The sequence below is a fragment of the Leucopleurus acutus genome (assembly GCF_964270905.1).
Source record: "Leucopleurus acutus genome assembly, chromosome: 2".
NCBI lineage: Eukaryota > Metazoa > Chordata > Mammalia > Artiodactyla > Delphinidae > Leucopleurus > Leucopleurus acutus.
The window spans coordinates 25,235,615-25,250,235 of record NC_139143.1 but is presented as its reverse complement, the minus strand read 5'-3'; the positions used below and the strand labels follow the sequence as shown (position 1 = coordinate 25,250,235).

The 14,621-nt window shown below is 38.2% G+C and overlaps 1 protein-coding gene across 1 annotated transcript in view; it reads left to right on the top strand.

Moving 5' to 3' along the window:
• The first annotated feature begins 239 nt into the window (after positions 1-239).
• Positions 240-14,621, top strand: part of CNST (consortin, connexin sorting protein) — a 115,658-nt gene continuing 101,276 nt past the window's right edge. Inside the window, exon 1 of the mRNA XM_082833474.1 lies at positions 240-359. The gene's annotated coding sequence lies outside the window, so the exon portion shown is untranslated. The remainder of the gene's footprint in view (positions 360-14,621) is intronic.

Below are 14,621 nucleotides of genomic sequence, written 5' to 3'. Positions count from 1 at the left end.
ACGCCCGAGGACTGTGAGTGGACGGCCGAGGAGAGAGACGGACCATCTAGGCGATGTCTGAACTCGAACTCTATGGTCGTCCGTCCTCTGCGCCTCCTCTCTAGCCATCCGCGCTCTATGCTCCGCGGTGGCGGGCGGCGGGCCGCCGGCCACCAGCCAGCCAGCCAGCCAGCCAGCCAGCCAGCCGGGAGGGGTACGCAGAGGGAGGCGGGGCGGGAAGGCGAGAGGTGTCTCCTACACTCGAGCGGCGGGAGACCCGAGCAAGCTCTGTGACAGCTGGTCGGCCGCCATGTCAGCAAGCGGGGCTGGAAGCGGATCCGGCGCCCGGCGGTAGCCCTCCTTTCGTCTCCGGTTCCCAGGTGAGGAGAGGAAGAGCGGGTCGCAGCTGGCCGGCCGGCTCGCGTCTAGGGTAAAGCCTTTGGGAACCCCCTCGCTGCTCCCCTGGCGCTGTCTTCCTCCGGCAGCGACGCCTCTGCCCTCTCGGTGCGGTGGAGCCCTGTTCCCTCACCTCCTCCCTTTCTGCGCTCTCCCGTTTCCCTCTCTTCTGTCGCCGCCGTGGCCTCTTCCTGCGCAGCGCGCCCATTTCTCCCTCCCTAGGGCACTCGCGCCAGGAGTTGTCCCTCTCCCGGCTCCCCGCAGAGCCTGCGGCTTCCACGGCGCCTCTGTTCGTTTTTGTCCTGTTGCCCACAGCCGTGTCTCTCCACCCCTGTGGGTGGTTTTATTTTCCTTCATACCTGTTTTCTTCCCCTCACCACGTAGGTTGTCAAGAAGCACCTAGTGTCTCCCTTCCGTTCCTCCCTCTGGGCCAATATTTATCTTAGTCTTTATTTTTATTTGCGCGTTTATAAGATTTAAAGTTAAGATTAAAAAAATAGGATTGAAAAGTTTAAAATTCCTTCCTGAGCTTGAAAACAGTAAGGTCTTAGGATGCTTATTTTGTTGCCTTTGTAAACTTAGTCAAACACATTGTACTGTGGAATACAATTTAAAAGACCGATTCCAAAGACTCTAAAAATAGGATGCTCTAATGGAAAATTTGGCAGTCTTTTTACCTATTGGATAGTGATAGAAGACTCAATTCTTTGAGAGCGATTTCAGTATTTAAGGATTATACTCAGAAAGAGCTTTACCCGTCACCCTTTCCACCAAGGCAGGAAACTGCAGCCATTCAACTTCCTATTTTAAAATATGTACAGTCCTTTCTGCGTACCTTACTGGGAGCGTAATTGAGCTTGGTATTTTAAATGCACAAGGAAAAGATTCCTAAGGAATGTATCGCCTAGCAAATAGAAGTCTGAAGATTTATTCGGCTGATGAATATCAAATGGGTAAAGAATTGATGGCCAAGTATGGCCTTTTTCGGGTTGTAAATTTGTGAGGACACCGTAGAAAGTGTCTTGTCAACTGTTGTGGAAGCCCTGGGAACCCTTTGGTCTTAATTTTTTTTTATTCTTTTTAAAATATTTTCCCCATTGACAACTCTAGAAGTTATTCTTGCATCCTCTGAACGCCTGAGAGAGCTCCATACCCCCGATCCTTTTACTGAGCTGTCTCCCCATCTCTCCTTATAAAAATATTTCTGTACATTCAGAAATACACTGGATTTTTTTCCCCAAGAGCCCTTGAGGCCTAAATATTTTAAAAATCAAAGCAGAAAGCTCTATTACGGTAGAGGAAGAAATGGTTCACTCATAGAACTGTGTTGTTGAATTTCTCACGTTTAAAATATACTTTAAAAAATTGTGGTAAAAAATACCTACCTTAAAATATGCTTTCTTATTTTATATTTGTGGACCAAAGATAACCTACTCAACTCTAGAGAAATTAATGTCATTTTTAATTTTGCTTTTGAGTGGTGTTATATTCTTTTGATTTTGGAAAAGAGAATTAGGTTATGGTAATTATTTCCCTTTTTATAGTGTTAATGGTTTGTTTGTGGTTGACGATGCTTAAATAATAAGAGACAGAATCTTACACATTTTATTTTTCTGAGGTCCCAGGTGCTAGAAATGACAGAAATATCCATTTCCCTTAAAAATGAACTTTATAATCAGCATTTAGAGCTACTTCTTTAGAAAAACCTTGTTTGTATATTTCCCATCTTATTTTTTTAAGAAGTGTAGTTTTTGCATCCTGTGCTATTTTTGCCTTTTTGAAGTAATGTAATATCTGTTTAGTGGTGTCAGGCAAACTGATTCTATTTTTACACTATTCTTAAGTTATTTTTTTTACTATCCCCGTTTAATTGACAGAGAAGTCAAAATACTGATTTTCCTTTTGACTTTTATATGGCAGTTGTAATTGGGAAATGCCAAATGACAGTTTGCTACCAGAATTTAGGCTGTGGGTCTACAGTAGTGCTGCCCAATAGAAATATAACACAAGCTATATGAGCAATTTAAAGTTTTCTAGTCACATTAACAAAGTAAAAAAGAAGTAGTAGGTGGAATTAATTTTAACATTTTATTTGATTTCTATATATATCATTTCAACATGTGATCAGTTTTAAAAGTTAATGATGAGATGTTTTACATTCTTTCATACTGAATCTGCAAAATCTCATGGGTATTTTATATTTACAGTACATCTGAATTCCAACCAGCTACATGTCTTAGCTGGTGGCTAAAGACCTTATTGAGCAGCACATATCTATAGGATTACTGTGTGATTCTTAAGATACCTTCTTACCCTGAGAGTCTGGGGTAAATTCTGTGGAGTAAATTTAAAAATCTTTTTCCTAAAGTGCTGGGATATTCAAACTGAGAAGATTCTAGCAGGATGAAAGTTCCAAAAAGTCTCTTCCTTTTTGTGTTGACTGAGGAGGATTAACAGGTGCCCTGTGCTTGTTTAGTGAGTGTCGTAAGATGTATAGAGTGCTCAGTCATTTCCTGGTGTGTCATCGTTACAGTTAATTACATCTGCGTGTCAACAGTGTGTCAAGACACTGTATGAGTCTTTGTCTACTATGTCTGTTGGTATTAAGTAGGGAGAACTTGAAAACATACGAGAAGTTTGAACTTTATGGTAAACAGGTAGAGTACCTACTGTTGGAGGCTTATTTTCTGAATCGGTTTCAGGTATGGCTAAGAGTTCTGTAAATGCACTTCTATATATGATGGTGTTATTAAAGGAAAGAAAATCTTTTTAGCAAAAACTGAGAAGGAAGAGGGTATGTTTTTTGGCTGTAAAACACTGGGAGCCTGAGTAATAGCAAAACACACACACGTGTGTGGTGGTTTGGTTAAACTGTAAAGGGAATATGGCAGTTTTTTAGAGAACGCTACTGACATATTGACAAGGAATGTGTTTTAAGTTGTTTTTGCAACAGATGTGGTGATTTGCACCATCTCTTGTTCAGAGCTGTTATAACTTAAAGATAACCCTCTTTGAAAGGTAACTGCAGCTCACTGACTTCAGTGGGGATCAATAGGATCCATCATCATTCTTATCTTGATGTCTGTATTCTGATAAGCTTACCTAAATACTATTTTAGCTGTACTTTTACATTTAATGTCAGAATTTACTTGAAGACCTAATTAATATTCAGTATAATTTAATATGAAAAACATGCCTCCTCCACAACTTTTATGGTATAAAGAAATCTTAAATTACCTGATCAGTCAACAAACTCCCTCTGTAAAACCTAGTCAGTATAAACCTAGCACAGTGTTGGCAGTGTGTGGAATGTTAAAGGATCAAAGACAGATTTGGGGAAGGGGATAGTTATCGGATGTTGCTTGTTTCGTGAGAGGTGCATACACATTATGTAGGAAAACAGAGCATTTTCATTTTGTCTTTAAATATAGATGGCTATCCATTGACACCATTTTAGTTGGATAAGAGAGAGAGTACGTTGTTTTGTTGCTTCAAATTAGTCTTAGCAAATTTTTCTTTAGTTATTTAAGGAAGAATAATTGGTAGTCTGGCAATTTAATGTTTTTAAAAAGGCTCAATTTAAGTGGTCTTTGCAAGGATTATATTTTTATTGAGAAGTTCTGCACTCAATATGTCCATCTGTCTTGATACAGTTATGAGTGTGTTCTGTTTAGGGCCTTGAAGATTCACATGAATATAGGCTTTTCCTTATTTATGTATCATTCCTTTGGGGGAAATTATATTTCCTTTTAACCAAGGAATACTTTTTTTTAATGCATTTGAAGTAACTATTTTATAATATCCTTTAATAAAAAGTAAAAAAAATCATATCTAAATCTTCAAAAAAAAGAAATACATTATTAAAAAGTTCTGAATCTTATAATAGGTTGAGATTTCTTAAATTGTTTTAGTCACAGTTTTCAGATTCTGCTCTTCAACATATTTGGAGATGAAAACTTTTTGCCTTTATATCACCTCCTCCCTTCCATCTCTTAGGACTTCCCGCTTTTTCATCATCATTAGCCATGTGGAAAGGAAAAATAGTGTGTGTTTGTCAAAATACTGACAAATCAAGAGTGTTTTTCCCTTTGACTGTAGGAAGAATTCTGAAGGAGTAAGTGACACATTTAGTCAACTTTATTGACATTTGGGCATTTGATATTTTAATTGACAGTACCTAAGAGATTTTAGTAATTAACAATATTTTGTAATTGTTATCCCTATTAAGTTCTCTTATGAGAATACTAACCTGATTTTCTTGGAAAGCTACTACCTGAATAAATAATTACATTTTTTCTATGTTTGCTGCATTTTGAAAACCCAGTGAATTAGGTGGCTGTGGATTTGTAATTTGAATGAAGGCAAACTAATATTTTGGGGGCTTCCCTGGTGGCGCAGTGGTTGAGAGTCCGCCTGCCGATGCAGGGGACACGGGTTCGTGCTCCGGTCCGGGAGGATCCCACATGCCGCGGAGCGGCTGGGCCCGTGAGCCATGGCCACTGAGCCTGCGCGTCCGGAGCCTGTGCTCTGCAACGGGAGAGGGCACAGCAGTGAGAGGCCCGCGTACCGCAAAAAAGAAAAAAAAAAACTAATATTTTGAAGCACCTTTTATATATAGGTTTTTAAATAAATAATTTCCTTAAAATATGTGAACTTTATAATAAGATAAAGAATGCTGTTGTTCCTGGATATTGGAGAGCATACCACTTGTATTTTTATTTTATGCCTACATTGTTTTCCTTGTTCACTTTTCTCTCTTCTGCAGGTATTAGCTCTGTACAACAAAATCTTCAAAAAGAATTATTAAATGAACTGAAAAACATTGCTTAAGATTTTTCAACAAGGACTTGTTTTTGTGAACATGTGTTTTATTTATTGAAGCCTAGTGGAGTTTTGTTTTGTTTTTTATTTTTCTCCCTTATTAACCACCAAAGATTAGTTTAGATTTTTCTTTTTTCCACTGTGGACATGAAAAAGTTTACTTAAATCAGGTCTCAAAAGGATTCATACCAAGTAACAGACTTGATTTCCTCCCTCATGTTCAACTCAAAAGAGGAGTGGAATTTTGTAGAAACTATACTGATTAGAAAATTATGAAGTTTAGTTTCCTGAAAAAAAGGTTTTGTATCCATTTGTGATTTCTTAATCCAAATTCAGTCATTAGGCTTTATTTTTTTCAACAATTTACAAAGTAATCACTAGGTTTCTTTTGCTCCAATAGTTTAAGAAAACAAAATTGTTGTGGAGTTCTTTGTCACGCCAGTTAGAGTTTTTAACTATAGCATTGCATAAGCACTGTAAAGAGCCAAAATTAGAAGCAATGTTATGTGACTTCCTTATTTTAATCATATAATTAAATGTTTTATAAGACAAGATGGTTTGTTGTCTTAGTCTTACAGTTGAACTCTAGTTTAAAATTGACCTAATAGGTCTTATGTCCACCAAAGTTCGTATTTTTGCTAGCCAGAGAAAGGTCTATTTCAAATTAACCTAAAGTGTCTAATTCAGGAGGTAATTTTTTATTATATCAGGTACCCTCTTGGTTAATTATAATTTTGTGCATTTTGATGCCTATAGGCTTTTTGTCCTCTTTCAGCTGTATGCCTGGGGAAAACCTAGGGACTCCCTAGTAAACCATGACAGGGCTTTGACCTTTGAGTATTTGGCTTACCTTCCCTGACAGCCTCAAAGAGTATACCTATGTGTGCAGAAAACTTATGAGCAAAAATTCTCCTCCGGGAACACTTATCTATGCTGATGAAACAAATATTCTAAGAATGTCTGTCTTAAAACTACAGTTTCCATGTACTTGTATAATACTTTGTATAAAACTATGTATTTTGTATAGCCTTTGCTGGAGAGTTTCCATTTTGTTACAGTGCTTCAGAGTACGTAAAAAGATATCCAGAATAATATCTCCTATAGCTTATTCTGCCTTATCTCACCTTTTGGTTTTTTCCTAACCTGCCTTCCATGAAAAGTTCAAAAGTCAGAACAGGTCATGGTTTATTATAACCTTGGGGTGGGGTGGGGTAGGAGTACAACAAATTTTACGCCTTCCTTTTTTCCTCTCCTTCCTCTCTATTACAAAAGTAATAGTGCTCCAGAGAGAAAAAAAGGTGGATAAATTTTATTTTATTTTTATAAATTTATTTATTTTTTGTTTATTTATTTTTGGCTGCACTGGGTCTTTGTTGCTGCGCAAGGATTTTCTCTAGTTGCGGCGAGTGGAGGCTACTCTTCGTTGCGGTGCGTGGGCTTCTCATTGCAGTGGCTTCTCTTGTTGCAGAGCATGGGCTCTAGGCACGCGGGCTCAGTAGTTGTGGCTCGCAGGCTCTAGAGCGCAGGCTCAATACTTGAGGCGCACGGGCTTAGTTGCTCTGCGGCATGTGAGATCTTCCCGGACCAGTGTTCGAACCCATGTCCCCTGTATTGGCAGGCGGATTCTTAACCAGTGTGCCACCAGGGAAGCCTGATATATTTTAACTTAAGGAAAACATGGTTATTCAAAAATTAGAGTTTTTTCCTATAATGAAAGTTGAACAGAAGCTTTAATTTAGCAGTTAGAATCCATTGATCACTGTCATCATACTTTTGATGTCTGGTGGATTTGCCAGGAAGAAACTTTGAGTACAGGTGTTACCTATACTGTTCACTGCACAACAGACCAGTAAATCGGGAGACAAGTTCATGGGGCAAGGAATAGTGAGTGACTTTATTCAGAAAGCCAGCAGACTGAGAAGGTGGTGGACTAGTGTCCCAAAGAACCATCTTCCCCCGGTTAGAATTCAGGCCCCTTTATACTAAAAGGTGTGGGGGTGTGGTTGGTTGCTGCAAACTTCTTGGTGCCAGAATCCTTCATTCTTCCAGCTTTCCAGGTAGGTCCAATCACAGTGTTCCTATAAACCTCCAACAAGACAAATGTTATTTTCTGTTCTGCAACTTTTTATCTCTACGTGAATGGGGAAGTGTTTTACCTTTCAAGGTCAGAGTCTTGAGAATGGGCTATCCTGTATATTTTAGGATATAGGCAACATTCTTAACTTGTGACAAAAAGCAATAGAATACAAACGTTAAAGTAGAAGAAGCAGATCCAGTATGGTGTCAGACTTGTTCTTCCCTATTACAGAAGGAAACTTTGAGTACACCAATACTAAACTGTGCTAGAATATATGTGTGTGTGTGTGTGTTTAAATACATATATATATATATATATATATATATATATATTTGTTTATTTACTTGGCTGCACCACATGGCTTGTGGGATCTTAGTTCCCCAACCAGGGATTGAACCCAGGCCCTTGGTAGTGAAAGTACCAAGTCCTAACAGCTGGACCGCCAGGGAATTCCCAGTAGAATATATTTAATAGTGTCTCTTTCATCATGTGTGTTTTCTTTAGGGAATATTCTCCACTGAAATAAAATATCTTCGGGGAAAAATCGTATTCTGTCAACAGTCTTTCAAAGTATTGGAAGGTATCTTCTTCTGGGACAAATTTTTTCTCTTGGTTTTTTATTCTTTTCTTAGAATTTATTACCTAGGATAAACTACCTTACTCTGGAATTTTTTCTTTTCCCAAACCCCCATCAAAATACTTTCTCTTGAATGACTAGTTATAGGAAAGCATATTCACTTTTACACCTGTCTCCCTTCCTGCCTTTCTATTAACTTTTGTTATGCTGGAGATATAAATTAGTATGTCACTGTTGTGTCAAACATCACAGTAAGAATTAATATCATAAATATTTATTTAGATATTATAGGAATAGAAAACAATATCTACCTATTTGACATGGATAAGATATAATTTCTTGGGAACAATCAGAGTTTTGTTTTTTTTAATTTTATTTATTTATTTTTGGCTGTGTTGGGTCTTTGTTGCGGTGCGCGGGCTTTCTCTAGTTGTGGCGAGCGGGGGCTACTCTTTGTTGCAGTGCACGGGCTTCTCATTGTGGTGGCTTCTCTTGTTGCAGAGCACGGGCTCTAGGTGCGTGAGCTTCAGTAGTTGTGGCATGCAGGCTCAGTAGTTGTGGCTCGTGGGCTCTAGAGCGCAGGCTCAGTAGTTGTGGCACACGGGCTTAGTTGCTCTGTGGCATGTGGGATCTTCCTGGACCAGGGCTCGAACCTGTGTCCCCTGCATTGGCAGGCGGATTCTTAACCACTGCACCACCAGGGAAGCCCAACAATCAGAGTTTTTAATGTCAGGCCCAAGAATAGACTTCAAGGGGTCTGTGAGCCCCTTGAAATAACATTCATAACTTAGTGGTAGTATATGTGTATTTTTCTGAGGAGGAAATTCTTAGCTTTCATCAGATTCTTCAAAGGTCCATGACCCAGAAAAAGATAAGAACCACAGAATTAATTTGAGCTTGGTTATAAATCTCTAATCCTTCTCATCAGTGATAGTTTTGTAAGGATCTCTATATATAAGCTTCATTTTTTAGTAGTATTTTATTTATGACAAAAATAATTTAATAGATTATCTTATAGGAAAAGGCATACTGATTCTTTTAAAAAACAAATCTTCCTCAAGTATCTTACCTATTGTTTTGTATACCTTTAGACATTTCTCAAGTATCCTGCAGGTTACTTTGGTTTTTATCATTTGTTTGCCATCTGTGCATTTTACAGAAAGATGATTAATTCTTGTGACTGAATTTTTCCTGGCACTTCAAAGAGTTGTTCATAGAGTAAGGATTAGGATAAAGGAAAGCTGCATTTTGTGAGGATGCCTTACACAGTGAGAGGAATGAGTCCATAGGTAGGTTGATTATACACATATGCTCCTGATGAAGTGGAAAAGAGTAAGAAAGGGAAAGAATATCCTTGAACAGCAGATAGAAACATTCTACTACTGAGATAAGAGGGGGAAATACTAGTTACCAACTAACATCTGGTAACCTCTGTTTACATGTGGCCCAGTTGAGACTGCTGAGCTAGGAATACAAAGAGGACTGGAGGCCAGTGGTAAAGGTTTAGAATAGCTTTGGTGGACGTGGTCCCGGGAGCTCTATGAGGAATGATGTCTGGCCATCATTGAGGCTCCTACCTGAGGTTGGATGGATACTGTTTTTACAGTTACCAATCTGCATAATTGTGATTTTCTTTAGCAACAGATAGCAGCTTGGGTATAAGAGCAGAGAAAGTGGTTAGGTTGATCAGGGCTGGAGTTTTATAGGGTGGGTGCAGAAGAAATATGAGAACTAAGGAGGTAGCTAGAGATGATCCATGAATTCAGTGTGCTCGATAGGAAAGAAAGTAATGCCAGGAGGAGGCTAATGTTAAAAAAAAGGCAGAAGTCTGAAGGTTTTTTGTTGTTGTTGTTTTAAAAATAATTTTATTTTGTTTACTTTTTTTTGTTCTTGGCCACGCTGCGCCGCTTGCAGGATCTCAGTTCCCCGACCAGGGATTGAACCCTGGCCATGGCAATGAAAGCCCAGAATCCTAACCATTAGGCCACTGGGGAACTCCTGAGGCTACAGTTCTTGATGTAGTTGAACTGGGTATTGGTAGTGGGGGTAATGACAGTAGGGGATTGAGAGTTAAAAATAGGAATAGAACCAGATAATGGGATATTGGTAGTGGCATATTGGAGATATTGAGACTTATCTGAAGGAACAGATTGTTTTGATGCTCAATAAAATCTAAGACCAGGGTGACACTTGCTAAATTCACCAGACAGTAAGGTGTCATTATAGAACTTTGAGACATGGAGAAATATTCATTCCACAAGTCTGTCAAGTCACTGTCTTTCTTATGTAAAACACGAAGATAGTGTGTTTTCTTTTTTTTTAAATTTTATTATTTTTTAAAATTAATTTTTACTGGAGTATAGTTGCTTACAAAGGTAGTGTTTTCTGAACAGTAATCTGCCTCTGGCTTGCAGGATGGATTGAAAAGGCTGTGTGAGACAAGAGCCTTAATTAAAAGTAAACATATCAGCCTAAGCTCATTTTGAAATTTCATATCTTCTGAAACGATAGAATTAATAGATTTTTGCTTTTTGTTCAAAAGAAGAATAGAGAGTAAACTAGAGAACTCCTGGCTTAGGTTTTATAACTGTGAAATAGTGTTAAAATTATGTTTGATGCCGTATGGGTTATGTTCTTTTTCCTAGTTGAATTCATAGGTTAATTTTAATTTACTGATAATCCATATGAACCTACACATTACAACATCCATATACACTTCGGTGAATAATTTTGAAATATGGTGGCTTGTCAATGACCTTGAAGCTAGCATTAGTTCCTATTAGTTTATTGGCTAATGTTTGAGCCCATAGGTGATCAGCATTGTACTAAGTACTGTGGGAAATGCAGTAAAAATGAGCCCTTTCATCAAAACATTTGATGAAAAATACAAGTCCCAAATATATATAAGTAGTTTTTTAAGAAAGGGAAGAAAACATATGAGAACCTTTTTTGGTTTAGTATAATTTATAATTAATTCACTAAATATTTTGTAGAATTTATTTCATTTTACCAGAATTTTAAATGCCACCTTCCCCCCCGCCCCCGGTACGTGGGCCTCTCACTGTTGTGGCCTCTCCCGTTGCGGAGCACAGGCTCTGGACACTCAGGCTCAGCGGCCATGGCTCACGGGCCCAGCCGCTCCTAGGCATGTGGGATCTTCCCGGACCGGGGCACAAACCCGTGTCCCCTGCATCGGCAGGCGGACTCTCAACCACTGCGCCACCAGGGAAGCCCAAATACCACCTTTTTGACTTAGGGTTTGGTAAACATATAAGGAAAAGTTATGTAACAATTCAGATGAGTTCATTTCTAAGATCTGTAGAGTTCCACCATAGAGGTTTCTACTTTGTGCCCTTGAGAACTGGCTTTGTAGGAACTCCTGTTTCTGTAGGTTATTGGCAAATATATCCAGTGACTCTTTGATGCTCTAAAATAGTTAGGGTCTTAAGGCAATGGGAATCCTCTGAAATGGTGGATAAACAAACCTTACAAAAGAAAAAAAAAACCCCACACATTTATCGCATGAGATAACACATGTTAAAGTGACCGCCTTCCACAGTGTTAAGCACATAGAGCAGTTAGTAAATTGGTTGTTTTGTTTTTAATTTGCTAACTTTGTGATAACCTTGTATATATTTGGATTATTTTCTTTGTAAAGAGGTGAACAATATTAATATATAGATTAACTGTGTAGCATTCTTTGGAGTTTTTTAAAATGTTGTGTCCTTGGTTCAATGCTTTAAACATTTTTTTGAATAGAAAAATATTGTATGTTTAAATATATGCAAAATGCAGAAAAGTACAAAACGAATTAACTTGTACTCCCATCAGCCAAGAGCAAGAATTGTGAACATTTCTGTATATTTACTTTCAGTGTCTCTGGAGTGTGTGTAAACATAGTTGAGATCATATTTATGATTTGTTTTAGATTCTATTTCCCTCATTATAGATTCATAATGTACATATTTTGAGGTGTTGTAATATCTAGGGTATGAGCTAATTTACTTAATCATTCCCCTATTATTGAACATTTAGATTGTTTCCAATTTTTCACTCATTGCCACAATGACCTTGGACAAACTATCTGGCTGCTTAGTTTTCCCATTTGTAAATGGGAGAAACAATACTTCGTAGCAATTAAAAGGATTAACTGTGGTAATGTGTACAAAATATACAGAACAGTTCCTGGAACAGAATAAACTTTTAAAATAATGCCTTGCTGTTCATGTTTGTGCATAGAGAATCCTCCCCCTCTCCCTTTTTTCTTTTTTTGCTTGCTATTCAGAGTATTTCTTTAGCATAAACCTTCAGAAAGAAACTTAGTAGGTCTTAATTGTTTTAATAGTCTTACTATTTATTATGAAATTGTTTTCTGATAAATTGTGCCAATTTATATTCAAATTGAACAGCATGTGACAAGGCATATCTTAGTAGAAGATTAGTAGGGAATAAAGTTAGATGGATTGTTGAGACATTGTATTAAGGTTTAGGAGTTAGGACTTGAACTGGATTAAGGGCAATGTGAGTTGAAGAGGCAACTTCAGTAGATCTCTAGCTACTTCTTATACTTTTCCCATCCAACCAAGCTGTCGCACTCATTTTCCTCTAAAAACTCCTTGTCTATTATCTGTACTGAAGTCTCTATCCTATCCCACCTCTCCTTATTTTCCATCTATCTAATTTTTCCTTCTTAATCTTCTTCTCAATCTTTTCTCCTCTGTCTTTTCCTGTCCGGAGGCCTGCCCAGCTAAACCCAGCAGAGCAGAGCGGGGTCTGTTTTCTGCTGACAGGCTCACTCAAGAAAGAAAGGTGGCTGAGACAGTTAAGATTAGGTATTACCAAATTTACCAAACAGATAAATCAGTCTACCTCCCTAGAGGTGAGTAAAGGAGTACATCAGGAACGAGGGAGGTTTCTTCATAACCTTCAATATTTATAGTAACCTTGCCACATTCTTAGTGATTATATATATTAGCATATATTCAAATGCCTTTTAAAACGTTTTTTCTGAGTGTAAAAATAATGCAACTTACAACTCAATAAATAATAACCCAATTAAAAATTGGGCAAAGGATCTGAATAGACATTTCTCTGAAGAGACAAATGGCCAATAAATACATGCCCCCACCCCCCTCTTCCCCCAACATATGCTGCACTGAGCCTGGTGGTATATATTTAGTAGGCTCTCCGTAAATGTTAATAAAGGGTGTTACCTTTGCCTTCTGGGAGCCATGGACACTTGGCCTTCAAAATTCAGGCACAGGCCAGAGTGCAAACATTTGGAAGTCTTGTTCTAACCTGGAACAAGTAAAGTAACAGTTTTACGTTAAAAACTTTAAAATATTGATTTTTGGTTCTTGGGTTTTTTTTGGCAGCTTGTGGGATTTTAGTTCCCCAACCAGGGATCGAATCCGGGACTTTGGCAATGAGAGCATGGAGTCCTAACCCCTGGACTGCCAGGGAATTCCCTTGATTTTGGTTCTTACCTTTTTAGAAACTATCCTGCCCTCTGTTTTTGATGAGTCATTGCCAAGTTATAGCTTTTTTTGAAGATTGCTAAGGTGGACATTTTCCTTTTAGTAAAGAAAAGAGCATGTACTAAAATGATTCAAGTGCAAATCTTTTTGTGGTTAAAACAAAATTGACAATTCTTATGAAATAAAGATTTAAGCAGTACCAACAAATCCTGTTGTACCATTATTATGACTTTGCTGTTCATTCCTCTCCCTTTATAGCCTCTTCCCTCTCCTACTTTTACCTCCTTATTCAAATTCTCTTTCTAGACCTGACCATTCTCTGGGTCTGTTTTTTGTTTGTTTGTTTTGGGTTTTTTTAATAAATTTATTTTATTTATTTATTTATTTATTTTTGGCTGTGTTGGGTCTGTGCGTGGGCTTTTCTCTAGTTGCGGCGAGCAGGGGCTACTCTTTGTTACGGTGTGCAGGCTTTTCGTTGTGGTGGCTTCTCGTTGCAGACAGAGCATGGGCTCTAGGCGAGCGGGCTTCAGTAGTTGGGGCACGTGGGCTCAGTAGTTGTGGCTCGCAGGCTTTAGAGTGCAGACTCAGTAGTTGTGGCACACAGGCTTAGTTGCTCCACGGCATGTGGCATCTTCCTGGACCAGGGCTTGAACCCATGTCCCCTGCATTGGCAGGCTGATTCTTAACCACTGAGCCACCAGGAAAGTCCCTGGGTCTGTTTTTGAACTAACTTTGGGCCAAGCTTACTCTGAAACTCAGTAGTCTGGGTGATATCCTGTAATCCATCCACTATTTTATACCCATCATCCAAATTTTTAACGTATGTCTCCACTTTCACTTGGACCTCTGAGGTTACTCTCTTATAATTTTAGTCTTTTACTTTGAAAATTTCAGGAGACTCCTATTAGTAAAATAATACATTTTCTTAATTTCAGTAAGAGTGGTCATAATTCTTATTGGAACCAGTTTTATTCCATTTATTTCATAGATTTCATGTTTGTCTTTTAAATGCGCATGGAAATATCTTTTATGTTTTTCTATAGTAGAGAAATCCAATCTAGAATATGAGAAGGTGAAGCTTTCAGGTAAAATTGTAGTTGAAAAAAAAAAAGGAAAGTCTAGGTTAAAATAAATCTGACCTTGGTCTAGTTCCATTTGTCTCATCTCTATTTTTGAAAGTAACATAAAACAGTTCTTCTCTATGTTCTTTGCATATTTAAATCTTATCCTTTAATTTGCATAGCTTGAGCAGTAAGGATTTATAATTACAGATTCAGAATTTTCTGGATCAGAA